Here is a 19,756-nt window from a genome sequence, read left to right as displayed (position 1 = left end):
AAATCTATTATATATATATATATATATATATATATATATATATATGTTATATTTTATATATATTATATATTTTTATATATAAATCTATTATATATATAATATACACTAAGATATATTATCTTCTATATAAACAATATCTCCTAAGTGTCTGCTGTTAGCTTTTTCTTCTGGAACATGGAAAGAAACAACATTGTAAAATAAAAATGTTGGTAGTGATGGCAGAGAAATGTGGGACCAAATAATGTTACTTATCTGTCATCTTATAAATCATATTCACATTGCTTTTCTATAAAATATAATCTAGTGTCAAACTCATTGACTAGTTATGAAGATTGGGATTATAAATCTAAAATGATTATATGAAAATATTAAACAAAGTATGTCTCAATATTGTTTCTCTTCCTCCTCTTATCTCTAATATTATATTCTTTACATCTAACATTGTTTTATTTATAGATGATTTCATATATCTCAATACTATTTATATCCTTATGCACTCATAACCCACACTAATGTGTGTGTGGGGGGGTGGGGGGGGTGTGTGTTTCATTGATTGGCTACAAAAGTCTATGGAAGATTTCTCCAGCCTCAAAGTTTCTGAACAATATAGATAGATAGATAGATAGATAGATAGATAGATAGATAGATAGATATAGAAATAATATTTCCTGTCATTTCAATTTTTTAGTAAGATTATATTTTAATTCAGTATCATATTGAAAGTTTTACTAACTCTATATAACTAATTGTATTATTTTCCAATAACTAAAAGAGCACTTTGTGGTGGTGCTTCCTTTTCTCATAATCAATGTCTTCTGAGAAAGAAATTCTTCAATAGCAGCTGTTGCTTTTTGTATTAAACACCACATATTATGTATGAACATGCAGGATTCACAAAGAGATTGTTCTACAAATATTATATTAACTTTTTATATCTTGACCATTATTTCTAATCCTACTATAGTTGCTGCTTTACAAATAAAGTATTTGAACTAGTATAAAAGATGTAACACTTATTGTGGAAAATGGTACTTCTTGAGGAAATGGTCAATGTCAGTAATAATCGTTGAGAATTATGGTTATTAAATCACTTTATATAATGTGTGCTTAATTGTGTTTAAAATCTTGTGTGATCTTTGAATACTTTGAGACCCAAAAGGGCTAAGGAATTAGCTGAAAGTAATTTCTGAAAATGAAAAAAAAATAGCTTGAAGAAAAATTGAAATGTAAGGGACGTTTTAGTGAGTTTAATTTGACTTGGAACATATTTTTCCACAAATTTTAAAACTCTCTTAAATTAACATTTTATGTGCTAGAGTAATTTTATACTGATATTTATATAAACACAGGAAATTAAAGTTCATTACATTGTATTTAATGGGTGAGTACAATTATATGCCTTAAAAAAGAAAATCCCTAATGATTTTTGGTGTTTATAATTTCAAAAGATTTAGCTCTTTTAACTTCACCAATAGGTATATTGAGTTTTTTGTTAATTGTTCCAGTTTTGAGACTTTGTAGGAGTCCTTGTTATTATCTCTACTACTTTCTACACTTCACATAAATGCATAAATATATAATCTTATTAATATGGAAAGTAATGTATCTCCATATTTCAAACCTCTACTACTTTATGTCCTGGACACTTTGTTTGTTCTTGTTTTTAGCTGAATACATTTCTACTATATTCCAAAGAAAAACTTTGAGATTGTGGGAAAGGAGAAAAAAAGCAGTGGACCACAATAGTTTTATTATTTATATTATTCTTTGCAGCAGTATTTTCAATCATTCTCAATCCACTTGAAAGACTACAAACTACAACGTGATAGCAAAGAATAAGTACTTCCTCTAAAACTTTAGTCACCAAATCAGTTTGTCCTGGAGCACATTTGGGGAAATCCCTGTTTTGTGGTTATTAAGGGAAACTTTCATTGTGATTATTTTGTTCAAGCGTTGACTGCTATCCTGAAAATATAACTATTGCTGTAGCTTCTGCTATTTCCTGTCCATTGTTAACAATGGCTTTATGATATCATTCATTATTATAGAACTTTTAACACCACATTTTCCTTCCCTAAAGAACATATTTTTCTGATGGTGTAGCTACATAGATATACAGCTGCTTCTAAATTTGATTATATAGAAGAAATCTTGATTCTGCCATTTTATGTAACTTTGGCTAAATTATTTAATGCTTCTAAGTTTTATCATCTCTATTTTAAAATTGAGGTATCAATAAAAAAACTCATAAAGAGTTTTTGAGATTGTAAATGAAAATGCTTATTAATTATTAGTATAGATCCTGCCACATTGGATGCATTAAACCATGTTAATTATATAATATGCTTATAATACATCATATATGAGTTATATATAGATATATGTAACATCTAATGTAAAATGTTATTTTCAACCTCATCATCATTATTCATGTTAGTCCTTTTATAATGCAGAAATCATATACTTGGATCTTTGACTTTTGACTAATCCCTTGTGAGCTAACCTGATCTTTCCCAGTAACTTTCTAAGAAAAATTACATGAGTTACATGACAAAGTTACAAAGTGTTTCTCCTATTCAGCAGTAATCCACAAAAAGAAACTCCCTCTAACAGAAACTACTTATAACTAACACAAAAGGGACAAGTCCTTTCTGAAATTTGTACTTCTGCCCCTGCTAGTAAGGGATCCTCATAGTAAATAAAAACCTCCTAGATGTTTACACATTGAAAGTAATTCTAAGTGAATCTCCCATTCCTTATAATTGCACTTTTTTTAAGTTTATTTATTTATTTTGAGAGACAGTGTGAATGCAAGCAGGGGAGGGGAAGAAAGAGAGAGAGAGAGAGAGAGAGCGAGCGAGCGAGCTCACCAGCTGTGAGATCATGACTTAAGCCTAAATTTCAGATGCTTAACTGACTGAGCCACCCAGGCAGGCCCCCCTATAATTGCTCTTTTTATTTTCACTTTAGGCTAGTGGAAATCAGATTGAAAGAAGGTATCTGAAGAAAATGAGAGATAACTTGGATTATTTATGTTGTGTGCTTTACTTCTAGTTTGTAATTTTGTGGTTAATATCATAAGAACAAAGTCTAGAGAAGAGCAAAAACTTGATTTGAAAAAACTTAGCATCATTATATTACATTTTATAGACATTTATATACCATTTTGCAATCTCTATATTGTTATATTTTTCTTCTATGACCACCACACATACTAGGTAATGTGTTCTGAGGCAATAATGGTTGCGAAAATATTGATATACCACACTTTATTCTACCTGAAGTATACTATTGATTAGATTCTAGGCCACAATATTTTAGCTCCCCAGAAGTATGACAGCCACAATCATGAATTTTAGTATGGGTTATAAAGGGATACTATATAAACTTCTCACTCAAAAATTGTTCCTCAGCAATATATATCTTTGGTGTAAGCACCTAAATAACACTTTTCTATGTCAGTTGTAACACTCTCTTCAAGGTTCTGGGTCAAGTACTAAAAGCTATGGTGATAAAAGCTTAATTCCTATTACTCTGAAAGGCTATTGTCATCACTTATATTTTTAACTGTGAATAAACTGAGTTGTACACCAAAAAAAAAATATGTAGTTCAATGTCAATTTTTTTTTTTTTTGGTTTAACCTACTCAAACTGTTAAGAACATTTATAGCTTCGGCTTTATAAAATCTAGATAAAGGAAAGCACTATCAATAGTAGGTTATAAAATTATTTTGCTTAGATCAAACAAGACCATAAAGCTTTAGACAAATTATATTTGGGAATAAAGCAATTCAGACTGACTATACTTCAGTGCTATGAAATTTTAACACTTTTTCTTGGAACTAATGGTAAGATTTTTTTATTATTTTATTTTGACTGGTTTGGTATTATACTTGTTCCTAGTTCTCTCAAGTGCCAGTCTTAAAAGTCAGGTGCCTAGGGGCGCCTGGGTGGCTCAGTCGGTTGAGTGTCCGAATTAGGCTCAGGTCATGATCTTGCGGTTCCTGGGTTCAAGCCCCGTGACAGGCTCTGTGCTGACAGCTCAGAGCCTGGAGCCTGTTTTGGATTCTGTGTCTCCCTCTCTCTCTGACCCTCCCCTGTTCATGCTCTCTCCCTCTCTGTCTCAAAAAATAAATAAACGTTAAAAAAAAAAGTTGGGTGCCTAATGTAAGTTATGGACCTTTTACTCCTCAGGCAGAAGCTCCAGGTTTTGAGCTCCCTTCAGAATGTGGGTTCCTGTGCTGGGGGTAGGATTTATGACAGGACTGTGTCTTAGCCTTTCCTACCCACTTTCAGACCATTTCCCTCTCATTTGTAGGATATGAAACGGTTCGTTCACCAATTTCCACATTTTGTCAGAGGAAATTGTCCTACATACAGCTTTTGATTTTTTATATCTATAGAAGGAGGTTAGCTCATGATCTTGAACAGAAACCCTGTACGTTCCCAGTTCTAACACCAACTTCAACATTGTCTAGGGTCACATGGTTACACACACAGCATCTGCTATTCAAAGTGCTGAAAACTTGGAAGACTTCTTTCCTACTGTTAAACTCACTGCAGAGACTAGGAGCCTCGCTAGGTATCTTACCAGTAGGAGAAACCATTTTACAGGTTTGTAGCTCATTATAAGCAAGTATTTGAGAGTTTTAAATAGATTTTATGCTACAAATTCTAAAGACAGTTACCAGATAACATATGGCAAATTCAATTTCGTCCTCTCTAGTACTTTTAATCTACTCTTGTTCTGATGTCATTGTTATGCAAAAGCCTCTGTTTCTTAACACTGGACATGCCCATTCCTTCGTTGGCACGTCTCCATGTTTTGTAGTCTCTGCATCATTTCTTTTTCATCACTGTTAGTAACAGCTCTTGCAAAATGGAAAAAAAAAAAGGCACATCATTCTTATACATATATACTTAAAAGACTTACATTTATTTCATTAATGTAGATTTATAATTTAGTTCATAAATTAACAGGTTATTCATTTAACATAAATTTTATACTTCCCCACATCTCACTAAAGTTGTAGAAACAGAATATCTGTATTCTAGCTTACTTACAAAATATTTCATCCTGTAGAAAACCTTCAAAAGAAGTACACTTTTCTTGCTAATCAATTTGCTAATAAGGCTACCTGGGGTTTTGTGGTTGGCCAATTTTCTGAAAATAATCTATCAAGAGTACAATAGCATCTAAAATTCTAAATTTATTCTTCATTTCTTGAAAGCTTTCATCTATTTGTAAATGAACCCATAGGACCACCCCTTAAAAGAAGGATAATGAATAGATGGAGACTCTTTTATTATATAATTTTGGGCATTTTACTCAACTCTTTCTATAAAGACTCCATGATGCTAGATACAATATTGAAAATGAGAAAAGCACAGCTGAGAGTCCATATCTAGACATTAGTTCTCAATCAGTATGACATCTAGTTAAATTAAAATTTTTTTTCTACATGCATAGTTTTTTTCTATATGCATAGTTATAATGATATCTATCCACTAGAACATAAGGTAGGTAGTATACTACTTGTGGCTCACAGTGAGAAAATTGGTTCAGTACCAAGTTGGCACTCAAAAAATGATCTTGTGATTGCAGGCACACATAAGCATCCAGGGCAGGGAGAAATTAATTGTGATATTAGTTTTTTACTGGGATATACATTTATAATAATGGAAAAACTGCAGATTATTTCTATCATTTATAAATAGTATAGATCATTTCTTAAGTTTCTTAAAACCTAAGTAACTTCAAAATTAAACAATTTTAGCCAGCCACAAAAATTACATATGACTTTGAAAAGAAGAGCTTTTGCCTACATATTTTGTCTGTTTTTATTGTAAATAATTTATCTCATGAAATTTGGTACTTTACACATTCTGTTGATGATCATTTTTACTTTCACAGGAAATATTATTGGTATTAGTAACTTTTTATATGCTTTTTATATGAATTTGAATTTATGTTGAATTTATTTGAATTTCCTCTTGGAAATCCAAAGCTAATTACCATTTTAAAATCCTTTAAAGTTGCTATATTAAGTGCAGGACATCAAAAATCACATGTTATTTAGAACCAATCACATAGGTGGGGTGCCTGGGTGGCTCATTAGGTTGAGCCTCCGATTTCATTTCAGGTCATAATCTCACCATTGGTGAGTTCGAGCCCCGTGTCAGGCTCTGTGCTGACATCTCAGAGCCTGGAGCCTTCTTCAGATTCTGTGTCTCCCTCTTCTCCCCTGCTTGTGCTATCTCTCTCTCTCTCTCAAAAATAAACATTTTTGGGGGGCGCCTGGGTGGCTCAGTCGGTTAAGCATCTGACTTCGGCTCAGGTCATGATCTCACGGTTCGTGAGTTTGAGCCCCGCGTCGGGCTCTGTGCTGACAGCTCAGAGCCTGGAGCCTGCTTCAGATTCTGTGTCTCCCTCTCTCTGACCCTCCCCCGTTCATGCTCTGTCTCTCTTTGTCTCAAAAATAAATAAACATTAAAAAATAAAAATAAAAAATAAAAATTTTTTTAAATAATAAAAATAATTTAAAAAAAAAGAACCAATCATACAGAAATCCATGCTAAATTCTAAACATAGACTCAGGTACAATATGCCTTTTAGTAGCCTACTTCTGTTAGAAATATCTTTTTTTTTTTTTTTCCTATTAGAAATGTCTTAAAGTATATGTCACTAACGCATCAAGATGATTAGTAGATTTCTAAAACTCATATTTATTATCTACTTTTTTAAAGTTTGTTAAGCTTATGAAAGAAATATTTGTTGTAAGGAACTATCTCTGAAGAGTGACATAATAATTAAAATTTGTTTAGCACCTCTGTTTCAGAACAGTTACATTTATATTTTCTCACTTGATATTTTCATTAACCTTAAAAATCTGGACTTAAGTTATCTCATTATTTAGAGAAGAAAACTGACATAATAGAAAGGCAAAATAAAACAGAAGAACATTGGTAACATTTCAATCATGGCAGCCACAAAAGTGCACTGCTCAGATCTCATTTCAGGAGAGACCTCCTGCAAGAAGCATAAGTGAGCTCATAGCCTCCGCCTGCTCTACCTTCTGGATTCACTCTATCTTCTTGGCTAGGCCAAAGCCATTCTCTCCCTGAATGTGCCCAGCCAGTGACCGAGCGCAGTAGGATTCCTAGAGCTAAGCCATCCCTGCCCAATATGGGACTATTCTCAAGGTAATCTTTGTCCTGGGACTCCCTGTTGGCCTGGCTGAGACTTTCTCAGAACTGCACCGCTGTCTGAGGCTCTTTCCACTCAATGTTCCTTTATTTTCTTCTTTAACAGCTGTCAAACTTGCATTGTAGTCTTCAGGCTCTTCCTGCCCACTCCCTACTCCCTGCTCTTCCTCCACTCCATCCTACACAGGAATTGCCCCAAGTAATTCCTTTGCAAATCCAATCCTGTGCTGATGTCTGCTACATGGTGAACCTCAGATGATACAATGGCTAAATCTTCATGGATAGTAGATATAAGCTAACATTGGTAGGACCTGTGGTAATTGAGAAATTACTGAAATAATTCAATGCTTTTCTTGTTATGTGATTAGAGTTCTTGATAAGGATTTCTGCTTCTAGGAATGGTAAAGAAACATTTTGCAGGCTAACCCAAGTACAGGGAACATCTAGAAAAATTAGACAAAATTTAAAGAAAAAAATATTTGAAGAAATCAGAAAACTAGCAAAATATCAACAACTTTAAGACCAGATCTAGAGAGAAATGAAAAATGAGATAAGCCCAACATGCTGAGTAATTTTACAATGGAAGCATTTGAGAAAGGAAAAAATGGACCAAAGGTGGGGATATAATCCCACAAAAAAGCTATTCAATTTCTAGATAAATACTGCTTATTATCAAGAGATCAAAGATGAGATTTTGTATTTCAATGTGTAATAATTTTGTGTGAATTGGGGCAAGCTACTTAACCTGTCACTTTTTCCTCACTTTAAAATAGTTGTAATACAGTAAAACCTTGGATTGCAAGTAACTTTGTTCTGGAAGTGTTCCACATTTCTAATAAATTTTAATTTGATAAGCAAGCAGTGTCTTGCAATATGAGTAGTACGTGACCCAGAACATCACATGATCACAACTGAGCCAATGGTTCTTCTCTCTCACTGTGGGATTGTGGGTGATTTTCTCCCACGTGCAGATGCTCGGTCTCAGACCCTGGTGTTTGGCAGCAGTCGGTAATTTTTCAGAACATTGAAAGGTTCCTAAACTGGCACTAGTGTATATTGTGTCACTTCAAAGCACCTATGAACACCTTTGCTTTTCCATAAAAGAGTAAGCTTAGGAATGCTTTGATTCCTTCTAGGTCAGGCTACCTGCAGATATAGACCCTTTACTCTGCTGCCTTATTGCCAGTTACATTAAATACAGTATATGACAAAGAGTTTATTAATACTATACTGTAGTCAGCATCTATGTGAGAATATACAGTGGCCCCCAAGCAGAAAAAAATTCCATTGAGCCAATAGATAGCAGTGATTTCATTAGTCATAGTAAAAGGCATTCTACACAATAACCCTCCTTTCTCTTATCTCCCTCACACCAGCCACAAAGGTTTTCAAAGGTAAGTGCTGGTTAATTTATTTTTCTTTATATTTTATATATATATATATTATATTGTTTGATTATTTTGTATTATATTACAGTATTGTAATCATTTTTATATGAATATTTTTGGGTTGTGGAGCAAATCATCTGAGCTTCCATTATTTCTTACCGGGAAATTCGCTTTGACATACAAGTGCTTTGGATTACAAGCATGTTTCAGGAACAAATTATGTTCACAAACCTAGGTTTTACTGTACTACCTTTTAAGTGTATTGTGAGGCTATATTAACATTTACTGTGCTCTTGAAAGACTGTCCAATACACATTAAACACTAAGATTTTGTTACAGATCTGAAGTAAGAAGTACAATTTACACAGACTCACACGTTTTCCAGAAGACACTAGTTTATTTAAACTTATTATATTCAAAAAGTGATTCTCTCAAATGACATTTGAGGTTAACCCACAAAACTTTATCAGTATCTATTCTTGGCTGAAAGTACAAGATGAAGATATTTTCATAATGTTCTCTGCTATATGTACGGAAACAGTATATTCTCTAAAGTAGTATTTCAGAAATTTTACTTAGTGGCATGTCATTAAAAAAAATTTTCAAGTGGTTGCTTATTAATTTGTATATTTGAATATATAGTGTTTATAATGCAAATTTAACCATAAAGTGATCAATTAATTATGGGATATGACTTGATTATACTAAACACCATTGTTGTTATTCAATTTGAGGCTAGAATCTTTTGGATATCCTGCTCTATTTTGGAGAAAACGCTGTGTACATAAACATAAACATACTAAGTTGGAGTGGCTTGCCATATTCTTTAACAAGGAATGGGTTAAAAATTCTATAATGCTTAAATACCTTTTTTCTACTAAAACAATTTATGTTGTAATATTGATTTGATAACGGATGGTTTCTTAAGAATGCACCTGATTGCAATGGAACAGAAGGTATATAGCGTTTTTCAGTTTTAAAATGTCAAAATTATTCATTAAGTAGTTCCTGCAATTATCCCATTAAGTCAGCATTAATATTTCCATTATGCAAATGATGCATTGAATCATGTAAATTAAATCATATAAATAAATGGAAAAAAGTATGAATAATAAAACAAAAATGAATGACTATAGTGTGTGGTAGATGGTTTACCCTTCTAAAGTTTCATTGTTTCCTGGATAATGATGGTGGAGTAGAGTAAAACTTTCCTCACAAAAAAAAAAAAAAGTAATGATTTATGACATTATTAATTGTCTAAATGCCATCTGGACAGATGCATTTCATTCTGAAATTAATTTCCAGAAAGTTTGCAGGAGTTTCAGAAATCATAATTTATTTCTATCTGCATACCCTATTTGGTCAGCTGGCTATTATTTTCTAGCCTGTTGGCACTGATAATTTGGATCAGTTTATATTTCAAACCACTCAGGCACTTAATAGCTTATAAATGTTTATACTGGGACCAAAATAGAGAAGCAAACAATTTTTGAAGGAAAACATCAGTTTGTATACCAGCCATGGACAATACCCAGTAATGTTGGCTTCATTTTTTATTATTAGTTTCACTCTCTCCGTTGTTAAAGCCAAATCCTCATAAGGACTCCCTTTCCATCCCAGCCCAGTCTTTGGCAAAATAAACTTTCACGTAATGTATCTTTGTGGGAAAAATCAAAACTACTGAAAGGTGTAAAATTTCTCATAGATTGTTACATTTATTCAGGTGTCCCAATATCTCTGCCCTCAGATAGTTGCCTCTCATAATGATTCTGAGCATTGCCATGCAAATTATTTTGGCTAATGGATAAGTTTGAGGCTATCCTAGATCAACCAGTTCTAGATGATCTGCCAGCTGACATGAATGTTGAGGCAGAAGCCTGTCCAATCAACACAGAGATTCATAGGAAATAATAAAATGATGGTTGTTTAAGAAACTAGATTTTGGAGTGATTGATTTTGCAGCTAAAGTTAATTGCTACAATATAGTTTGTATGGTCAGTCATGAAAAAGTTTCACTCATTGGGCCTGTTTCCAAAGTCCCAAAGCAAATATTCATTAAAAAATGTTTTAAATAGTGACATCCAGGCTTTTTTTTTCTTTTTACAAGGAAATACATTGGAACTCTATGTAGAGTCTTTTGCTCAGAATTATGGTAGCCAGGAGATCATTCTGAAATCTTGCTTTTAATGGATATCAATGGCCAGTATCGTTAAATACTTCCAATACACTAATGATGCTTATATTCACATCATATGTGTTTGTTTAGATGCATTTTTGTATTTCTTTAGATATTAAGTAATTTTTAGTTTTGCTGAAATTTTTCAGCGATTTAAAATCTTTCTTCCACTTCTACATCTGACCATTTCATTTAATATACAATGCTACTAAAAGTTACATTAGGTAAAAAAAGAAACAGCAGATTTTCCTTTATTAGGTGGATCATAGGTAGCTATTAGTAAATTTTCCATTACAGTTTTCCATTACAAATTTCCCTGGGTCTGAGGGGAGAGGGGAAAGATATCCACAGGAAAAGTTCCATGTGGTGTATTGGTTGGAATTTGCTTTATAGTTTTATTTACTTTTTGTGATAAATTTATCAGTTTATTTTCTAATAGCAGGAAAAAAAACAAGCTATACTTAATGATGAGTACATAATTACATTTGAAGATTTTACTGAACATTTGTAGATTTCAATATTTTATGACAAGTATAGGTATTATGTCATGATATAAGATAGTTTATAAATATAAAACTCTACTGGTAAACACAAACAATGTTATTATACATTAATAGGAAATTTCCCAAATTTAAAAAATAAAAAGTCTATTGGAAGATTTAAGAAGTCAAATATGCTAATGGAAGGGATGAAAGTTGTAATGTAAATAGGCTTTTGGGCCAAGCATACATCCTAAGAACATGTATCAAATATACACATAAAGTTATTAAGTCCTCATTGTAAGACCTCACAAGGGTAAAGTTTTTTATATAATTATTATGATGTGTTCATGTAAACTTCAACTTGTCGTTCACTTTGTAGCCAAGTAGGCAATAAATATAGGAACTTATGCCAGAAGACCAAAAAAAGTGATAAACTGACTTGGCTAAAACAATTTTAATCTGTGAATTATATTAAAGTTGAAACTATAATCAGAGTATTTTGACCACCATCAAATTGCCATCTCCATTTTTCTCCACTTTCCATATATTTTAAAAAGACAACTCTCAGAATGAAAGTATTTGCAAATTATATATTTGATAACGGGTTAATATCCAAAATATATAAGAAAATCCTACAGTTTGATACAGAAAAGAAAAGAAAAGAAAAGAAAAGAAAAGAAAAGAAAAGAAAAGAGTGTTGCCAAGGATATGGAGAAATTGGAGCACGTCTATACTGCTGGTGGGAAGGTAAAATGGTACAGCCACTATGGAAAACAGCATGGAGGTTTCTCAAAAAATTAAAAATACAGCTACCATATGACCCACTAATGAATACCACCTCTGGATAAATGTCCAAAATACTTGAAATCAGGAGGATTTCAAGGAGAAATCCTGTTTATATAAGTCCAAACTCATCAAATTGTGTACATTAAATATGTGCAGTTTTTGTGAATCAAGTGTATCTCAACAAAGCTGTTTATTTAAAAAAAAAAAAAACTCTATAGACAAACATGCACATTTTCCCAACTCTTCCTTCATATATTTTTGAGGTTATGTTCTTTTTAAAAATTTTTTTAAGTTTATTCATTTTTGAGAGAGAGAGAGACAGAGTGTGAGTAGGGTAGGGGCAGAGAGAGAGGGGGAGACACAGAATCCAAAGCAGGCTCCAGGCTCAGCATTGTCAGCACAGAGCCCAATGCCGGACTCAAACCCACCATCCATGAGATCATGACCTGAGCCAAAGTTGGGTGCTTAGCTGACTGAGCCACCCAGGCACCCCGAGATTCTGTTCTTAACACAATCACTCTATACGGTCTGAAAGTGGCTCTAGCTTTATGCAAAGGCAGTATCATAGACAATGAGGTTTATCTGAAGCATGATTATTGCTAATTGAAAATTTTCCCAATTACCCCACTGTGACGACTTGGAAAGTGGTTCTAGGGGAAAAATAATGAATTTAGAAACCAAGTCTTTTTATATCATGTATATATGCCTACAAAACAATTATGTGAGCCTTTGGAAGGCAAATAGTTTTCAACAAATTCATGTAATAATCATCCAATAACTTATAATACTTAAGACTAGTTTCAAATTGTTAGGATATCTCACTTAAAGTCGGAAATGCGTATCGTTTACAAAAGTGTTGAGATAAGAAATGAAATAGATCTAACATTTAAGCTTGTCACTGATGGTACAGATACAAATATATATGAGCAAAGTATATAATGTGTATGGAAAATTAATATTTAGAAATGTCATAATCCATGTAATCCAATATTCTATTATTTGTCTTAAAATTTCTTGTGATTAATTCCTCCTTTTAAACTCTCACAGTGTCTGGTAATTATATCTATTATATACTTTGGCATAATAATGCAATAATTTAATATTTACCTTTTCTCTGACTGTGACCTTTTGAAGATCATACTTGTTTCTGGTTTATCTTCTTATCCCTAGTATCTGGCCCAGGAACTCATAATCAGTTGATGCTTTAAAAATGACTGCTCAGTGAACAAACATCCCCTTGTCAACGTTCTCATTTTTTAAGGAAATATTCCACTATATCTCCATCTTAGTTCCATAACACATTTCCCATCTCTATCTGAGAGTCTCCATTTAAACTACTCTGTTTAAGGAGGAAGGTAGGAATCTAATCAGAGAGACCAGAAAAAGATTAAAAAACAAAGAAGTAGATGACAATAAAAAAAAATAGAAAGTCAGTCCAAAGACAGAATTATGTAATAGCACCAGGACATCACCATATAATATGTAGGGGGAGAAAATCTAAAGTTTTGGATTTTATGAATCTATCAACTGCATGGTCCATACAGTAAGATAAGCAGGCTTTCATAGTGTTTGACTCTGTTAACTAAAATTATAAAAACAGTTGATGAAAGAAAATAATATTTTAGATAGGATAATAAAATGCAATTAGAATGGAGACTTCATATAAATAACTGTAATATCACTACATTGATTCTAAAATATTTCCAACATAAAGTTCTCAAAAGTTGATACTAACCCAAGTGAAATTCTCATAAATCATTAGTGAATTTTCATGAAATAGTCATTGACCTGAGTTTATAAGCATTAATTAAAATTCACAGATGTATGCTTATGGACAAGCTATCAAATCTGAAAACATATAAGGCCACATTTCAGGTACATGTGAGTTCATGTACCTTATTGGTAAGTTATTTTTTATGAAAATTAATGCCTTAGCCATCCAAAATAAACACATTCTTGCTATGCTACGTTCCTGAATCTTTGTGAATAATTTGGATGACGCTTTATTTGTGCCAATATACAATTTAGTGAAAAAAAATGGTCAATGGCTGTCTATAGAATTACTCAGTTATATTCACTAAGCCAAAAGATTTAAGGTACTATTAATGGAAAGGACATCTTCAATGCTAAAAAATAAAAAAACAAATGAGACATAGTTGGGCCAAGAAAATTTTGTGTCCCAGGTTTTTTTGTTGTTTACTATTTGTTTTTATTTATGTAATTGGTGATGACCCTTAATTGGTAATTACTTCCCCAAATCTATACAGTAGTGCTTCCCTTTACTTTGTCATTTATTCCTGTCCTAGGAAAAACATTTAGAACCTCTTTACATTTCCTTTCCCAGTTTTACATACTAGCATGAATAAAGACCATGCAAAATATCACATCTCTAATCTTTGTTCCTAGCTTATATTTGATCACATAAATTTAATATCCCTTTTGAAATTTATAAACAGGATAATCTAATTTACTGTTAATAAAACAGGTAAATCAGTTCAGTTCAGTGAGCATTTATAAAGGACCTACTGTGGGTAAAGCACTACATCAGGTTCTGATTATACAAACATTCTATGATGTTTTTGAAAGTCAACTGCTTAGTGGAAAAATAATTTACATTTAGTGGGAAATATGAAGTTGAAAGTCTAAATATTACATAATGAGTTGTATCTCAATAAATCTTTCAGAGTGCTTCTTCCTTCAGAAGAGACTGAGCCAAAAGACTTGTAATGGCAACAAGTCTTCCCTCAAAAGTAAAGGAGACAGTGTACTCTGATGTCAATGCCAGTTAAAATGCCCTCAACTATCAGTGCAGGACCACCTAGGTTAGAGAGAAAGCCTCTATAGTTTCTGAATTTTGACATGTACACTATAATGTACACATCTTATACTTATGTCCTTTCAGCTGGAACCAATTGTTTTCCTGTCAAAATGCTTCAAAAAGATTCATTGTTTACTTTTCAGAGAAGACTGAAGCTTGGCTCTGGGCTATCAGTTCCTAGACAGTTCTGCTTATAAGGATCACAAAATAAATGTCTCTGCCATATCCAAGTTTCAATGTCTAACAGGAATCACCTGCTTTTCAGTCTTCCAAAAAGATGAGATCCTGATAGCATGTATTCCCCCACAGCTGATTCAAACTCCAGGAAATAAGAGTTGTAGAATTATCCTATTGTATTTGGGGAAATCTGCTTTCTAGGTCATAGGAGAAGAAACTGTATGCATGGTGCCCTGTCCAATATGATGTTGGGAAATATATTAGCAATGTCTGGTGGGGAGGTGGAGATGCTTCCCCAATAGAAAGAATAGGTATGGAAGAGGCTTGGGAAAAGAAAATGGAGGCTAAAGATGCTAGAGGCTAATCAGGGCCTATGAATATCAGTATCAGGTGTAACTATTATTCTAAAATAACTTGTAGATAAGTGGACACCAGTACAAAATAATAAGGTCAATGGCCCATAATAGTCATACTCCAATAAAGGGTTACAGGAACTTGAGGACAGGCCATGGATCTATAAATAACCCCTGTGCCTTGCTTACAGCTCTACCCCCTGCCCTCCTACAGCCACTGCAACCGGTTTCTTATACATGTTTCTAGAAATATTCTAAGTTGGAATAGGTTTTGTGTATATAGGCATTTTTAAAAATAATTACCTCTATTTTAAAACTATATTTAAATGACCATATTTTAGATCCAAGAAAATGAAAATACTAATTCAAAAATATATATGCAATCCTATGTTTATTGCAACATTATTTGTAATAATAAATAGTCAAGATATGGAAGCAACCCAAGTGTCCATCCATAGATAAATGGATAAGGACCATGTGGTACACACACACACACACACACACACACACACACACACCTAGAATAATATGCAGCCATGAAAAAGGATGAAATCATGCCATTTGTGACAGCATGGATGGACCTACAGGGAATTATACTAAGTGACCTAAATCAGACATAGAAAGAAAAACACAATATGATTTCACTTACATGTGGAAAAAACCAAATGAATAAACAAACAAAAGCAGAATCAGATCTATAAGCACAAAGAACAAACTGATGGTAGTCAGAGAGGAGGGGAATGGGGGATGGGGAAAATGGGTGAAGGGGAGTGGGTGATACAGGCTTACAGTTGTGGAATGAATAAGTCATGAGAATAAAATACACAGCCTAAGGAATTTAGTCAATCACGTTGCAATAGGGTTGGGTGGTGACAGATGGCAGCTCCACCTGTGGTGAGCACTGCATAATGTATAAACTTGCTGAATCACTATATTGTACATCTGAAATCAGTGTAACATTGTGTGTCAACTAAACTCAAATAAAAAAAATAAATACATATTTATTTTCTATTCTGTATTACACATTTTTCTGCATCATACTTATTTACATATCTGGTAAATTAGTTCCTATTAATGCAAATAGAACTGCCTCATTTAGTTTTGAGGATTACAGCTTTCCATAGTATCAATGCTCCATGACTCACTTAAATCTCCTTTATCGAAGGCTTTTAGTTTTTATACAACATGAATTTTTCTATTACGATGATCACATTAATTATTTTTGCACATACATTATTCTACATATCTATATGTAGAGAGAATACCATTATTAGTGCAATTTTTGATAGAATCCAATTTGCTTCTACAAACATCTTTGTAATTGCTCCTTGAATCATTGAATAATTCCAGGAATCTAGAAGCTTATCAAATTATTTTTAATGGACAGATAGTAGTATCTCCTTAATTTCTTTTATAAAGGGATTCAAACTTGTATTTTGAACATATATAAGCTTTATTATCTTCTGTTACTAATAATATGAACTATCTAATTTAAAACTATAATTAATCCATTTTTAATTTGTGTGTGTGATGTAAGAAAGTGGTCCAGTTTTATTTCTTGCATGGTGCTGTCCAGTTTTCCAGACACTATTTGTTGAAAAGACTGTCTTTTCCCCCATTGGATATTTTACCATGATTTGTGAAAGATTAATTGACCCCATACATACATTTCTGGGTTTTCTATTCTGTTCCATTGATCTATATGTCTATTTTTGTGCCAATACCATACTATTTTGACCATTACAGCTTTGTAATATAACTTGAAGTCTAGAATTGTGATACCTCCAGCTTTGCTTTTCTTTTTCAAGGTTGCTTTGGCCATTCAGGGTCTTTTGTGGTTCCATACAAATTTTAGGATTATTTGTTCTAGTTCTGTGAAAACTGCCATTGGTATTTTGATAGGGGTTGCATTAAATGTGTAGATTGCTTTGGGTAGTATAGACATTTTATAATATTAGTTCTTCCAATCTATGAGCATGCTTTCTCTTTCCACTTCTTTGTGTCAACTTCAATTTTTTTTATCAGTGTTTTATAGTTTTCACAGTACAGGTCTTTTACCTCTTTGGTTAAGTTTATTCCTAAGTATCTTATCGTTTTTGGTGCAATTGTAAATGGGATCAACTCCTTAATTTTTCTTCCTGATGTTTCATAAAAAATAAATTCAAATGGATCTAAATGTGAAACCTGAAAGCATAAAAATCCTAGAGGAGAACATGGGCTGTAACCTCTTTGACAATGGTCATAGCATCTTCTTTCTAAATATGTCTTCTGAGGCAAGGGACACTAGGCAAATATAAACTGTTGAGGCTTCATCAAAATAAAATCTGCACAGGCAAGGAAACACAATACTAAAAGGCAACCTACAGAATATAAAAGATATTTGAAAATGACATATCTGATAAAGTGTTAGTATCCAAATTACATAAATAGCTTATAAAACTCTACATCGAAAAAATGAATAATCCAATTAAAACATGGGCAAAAGACATGAACAGGCATTTTTCCAAAGAAGACATACAGATGGCCAACAAACACATGAAAAGATGCTCAACATCACTCATCATCAGGGAAATGCAAATCAAAACCACAATGAGATGTCACTTCACACCTGTCAGAATGGCTTAAATTAATAACACAAGAAATAACATGTGTTGGTGGGGATGTGGAGAAAGAGAAACCCTCTTGCACTGTTGCTGGTGCAGCTACTTTGGAAAACAGTATTGACATTGCTCAAAAAGTTAAAAACAGAACTACTCAGGGAGCCTGGGTGGCTCAGTGGGTAAGCCTCCAGCTTCAGCCCAGGTCATGATCTCACGGTTTGCATGAGTTTGAGCCCTGCATTGGGCTCTCTGCTGTCAGCACAGAGCCTGCTTCAGAACTCCTCTGCCCCTTCCCTGCTCAGTGCTTTCTCTCTCACTCTCCCTCAAAAATAAAACATATTTAAATTTTTTTTAAAAAACAGAACTACTATATGATCCAGCAATTGAACTACTGGGTATTTACCCAAAGAATAAAAAAATACTAATTTGAAGGGTTACATGCACTCCGATGTTTATAGCAGCAGTATCTATAATAGCCAAATTGTCGAAATAGCCCAAGTGTGTCCATTGATTGGTGAGCGGATAAGGAAGATGTCCTACACACCACACACACACACACACACACACACACACGCACACACACACATACACGCACACACGTATACATATACAAACAATGGACTGTTACTCAGCCATAGAAAAGAATGAAATATTGTCATTTGCAACTACATGGATGGAGCTAGAGAGTATTACTCTAAGTGAAATAAGTCAGAGAAAGACAAATACATATGATTTAACTCATATGTGGAGTTTAAGAAACAAAACAATCAAGCAAAGGGGGCTAAAAAAGAGAGAGAGGCAAACCAAGAAAGAGACTCTTAACTATAGAGAATGAACTCATGGATACCAGAGGGGAAATGGATGTGGGGATGGGTTAAACAGGTGATAGGGATTAAGGAGTGCACTTGTGAAGAGCACTGGGTACTGTATGGAAGTGTTGAATCACTATATTGTACACCTGAAACTAATATTCCATTGTATGTAACTCACCAGAATTTAAATAAAAACTTTTAAAAAATTAAAACATTACAAATTTTACTAAAAAGATATGTGGAATGAATGAGAAGACCTTTGTATTAATGTTACCATGTCCCTAAATTAGTCTGTTTTTTTCTTTTACCTTGGACTAACTCTTTAAAAAAATCTTGGGGTGCTTGGGTGGCTCAGTCAGTTAAGCATCTGACTTTGGCTCAGGTCATGATCTCCCAGTTCGTGGATTCAAGCCCTGGGTTGGGCTCTGTGCTGACAGCTCAGAACCTGCAGCCTGATTCAGATTCTGTGTCATGCTGTCTCTTGCTCACTCTCTCTCTCTCTCTCTCTCCTTCTCTTTGCTTCTCTCTCTCTCCCCTGCCCTCTCTCTCAGAAATAAATAAACATGAAACAAAATTTATTTTAATCTTTATTGGGGTAAATTGGTATACCAAAAAACTCAAAACACGCACACACACACACACACACACACTCTCACAAGAAACCGAAAAGCTACTGTATATTCCCTCTGTAAAAATGAAAGCCTTTTTGCCCACACAATAAATATTTATAAGTACAATATTTCAAGATGTTTTCTAACTCTAAATTATAACTTTCTATAAAGAACTAAATCACACTCTTTGATATTAGCCATAATAAATATGCTCTAAATCAACCTAAAATAATATAAATTTCTGTAAGCATTTATTTATAGCAATTTCTCTCTTCAGAACATAGTCCCAGCTTTCAAGTATATTAATGATATGGACTCTCAGAAGACAGAAAGATTACAAATATTTT

The 19,756-nt window shown here is 33.2% G+C and overlaps 1 non-coding gene across 1 annotated transcript; it reads left to right on the top strand.

Annotated features, from left to right (window-relative positions):
• The first annotated feature begins 12,580 nt into the window (after positions 1-12,580).
• Positions 12,581-12,720, top strand: LOC122238308. The gene has a single exon (XR_006217233.1). It is a non-coding gene; the product is annotated as a U4 spliceosomal RNA (small nuclear RNA).
• The last annotated feature ends 7,036 nt before the right edge of the window (positions 12,721-19,756 follow it).

The sequence above is a fragment of the Panthera tigris genome, chromosome B1, assembly GCF_018350195.1.
Source record: "Panthera tigris isolate Pti1 chromosome B1, P.tigris_Pti1_mat1.1, whole genome shotgun sequence".
In the NCBI taxonomy this organism is placed as follows: Eukaryota; Metazoa; Chordata; class Mammalia; order Carnivora; family Felidae; genus Panthera; species Panthera tigris.
This window is presented reverse-complemented; position numbering and strand designations above follow the sequence as displayed.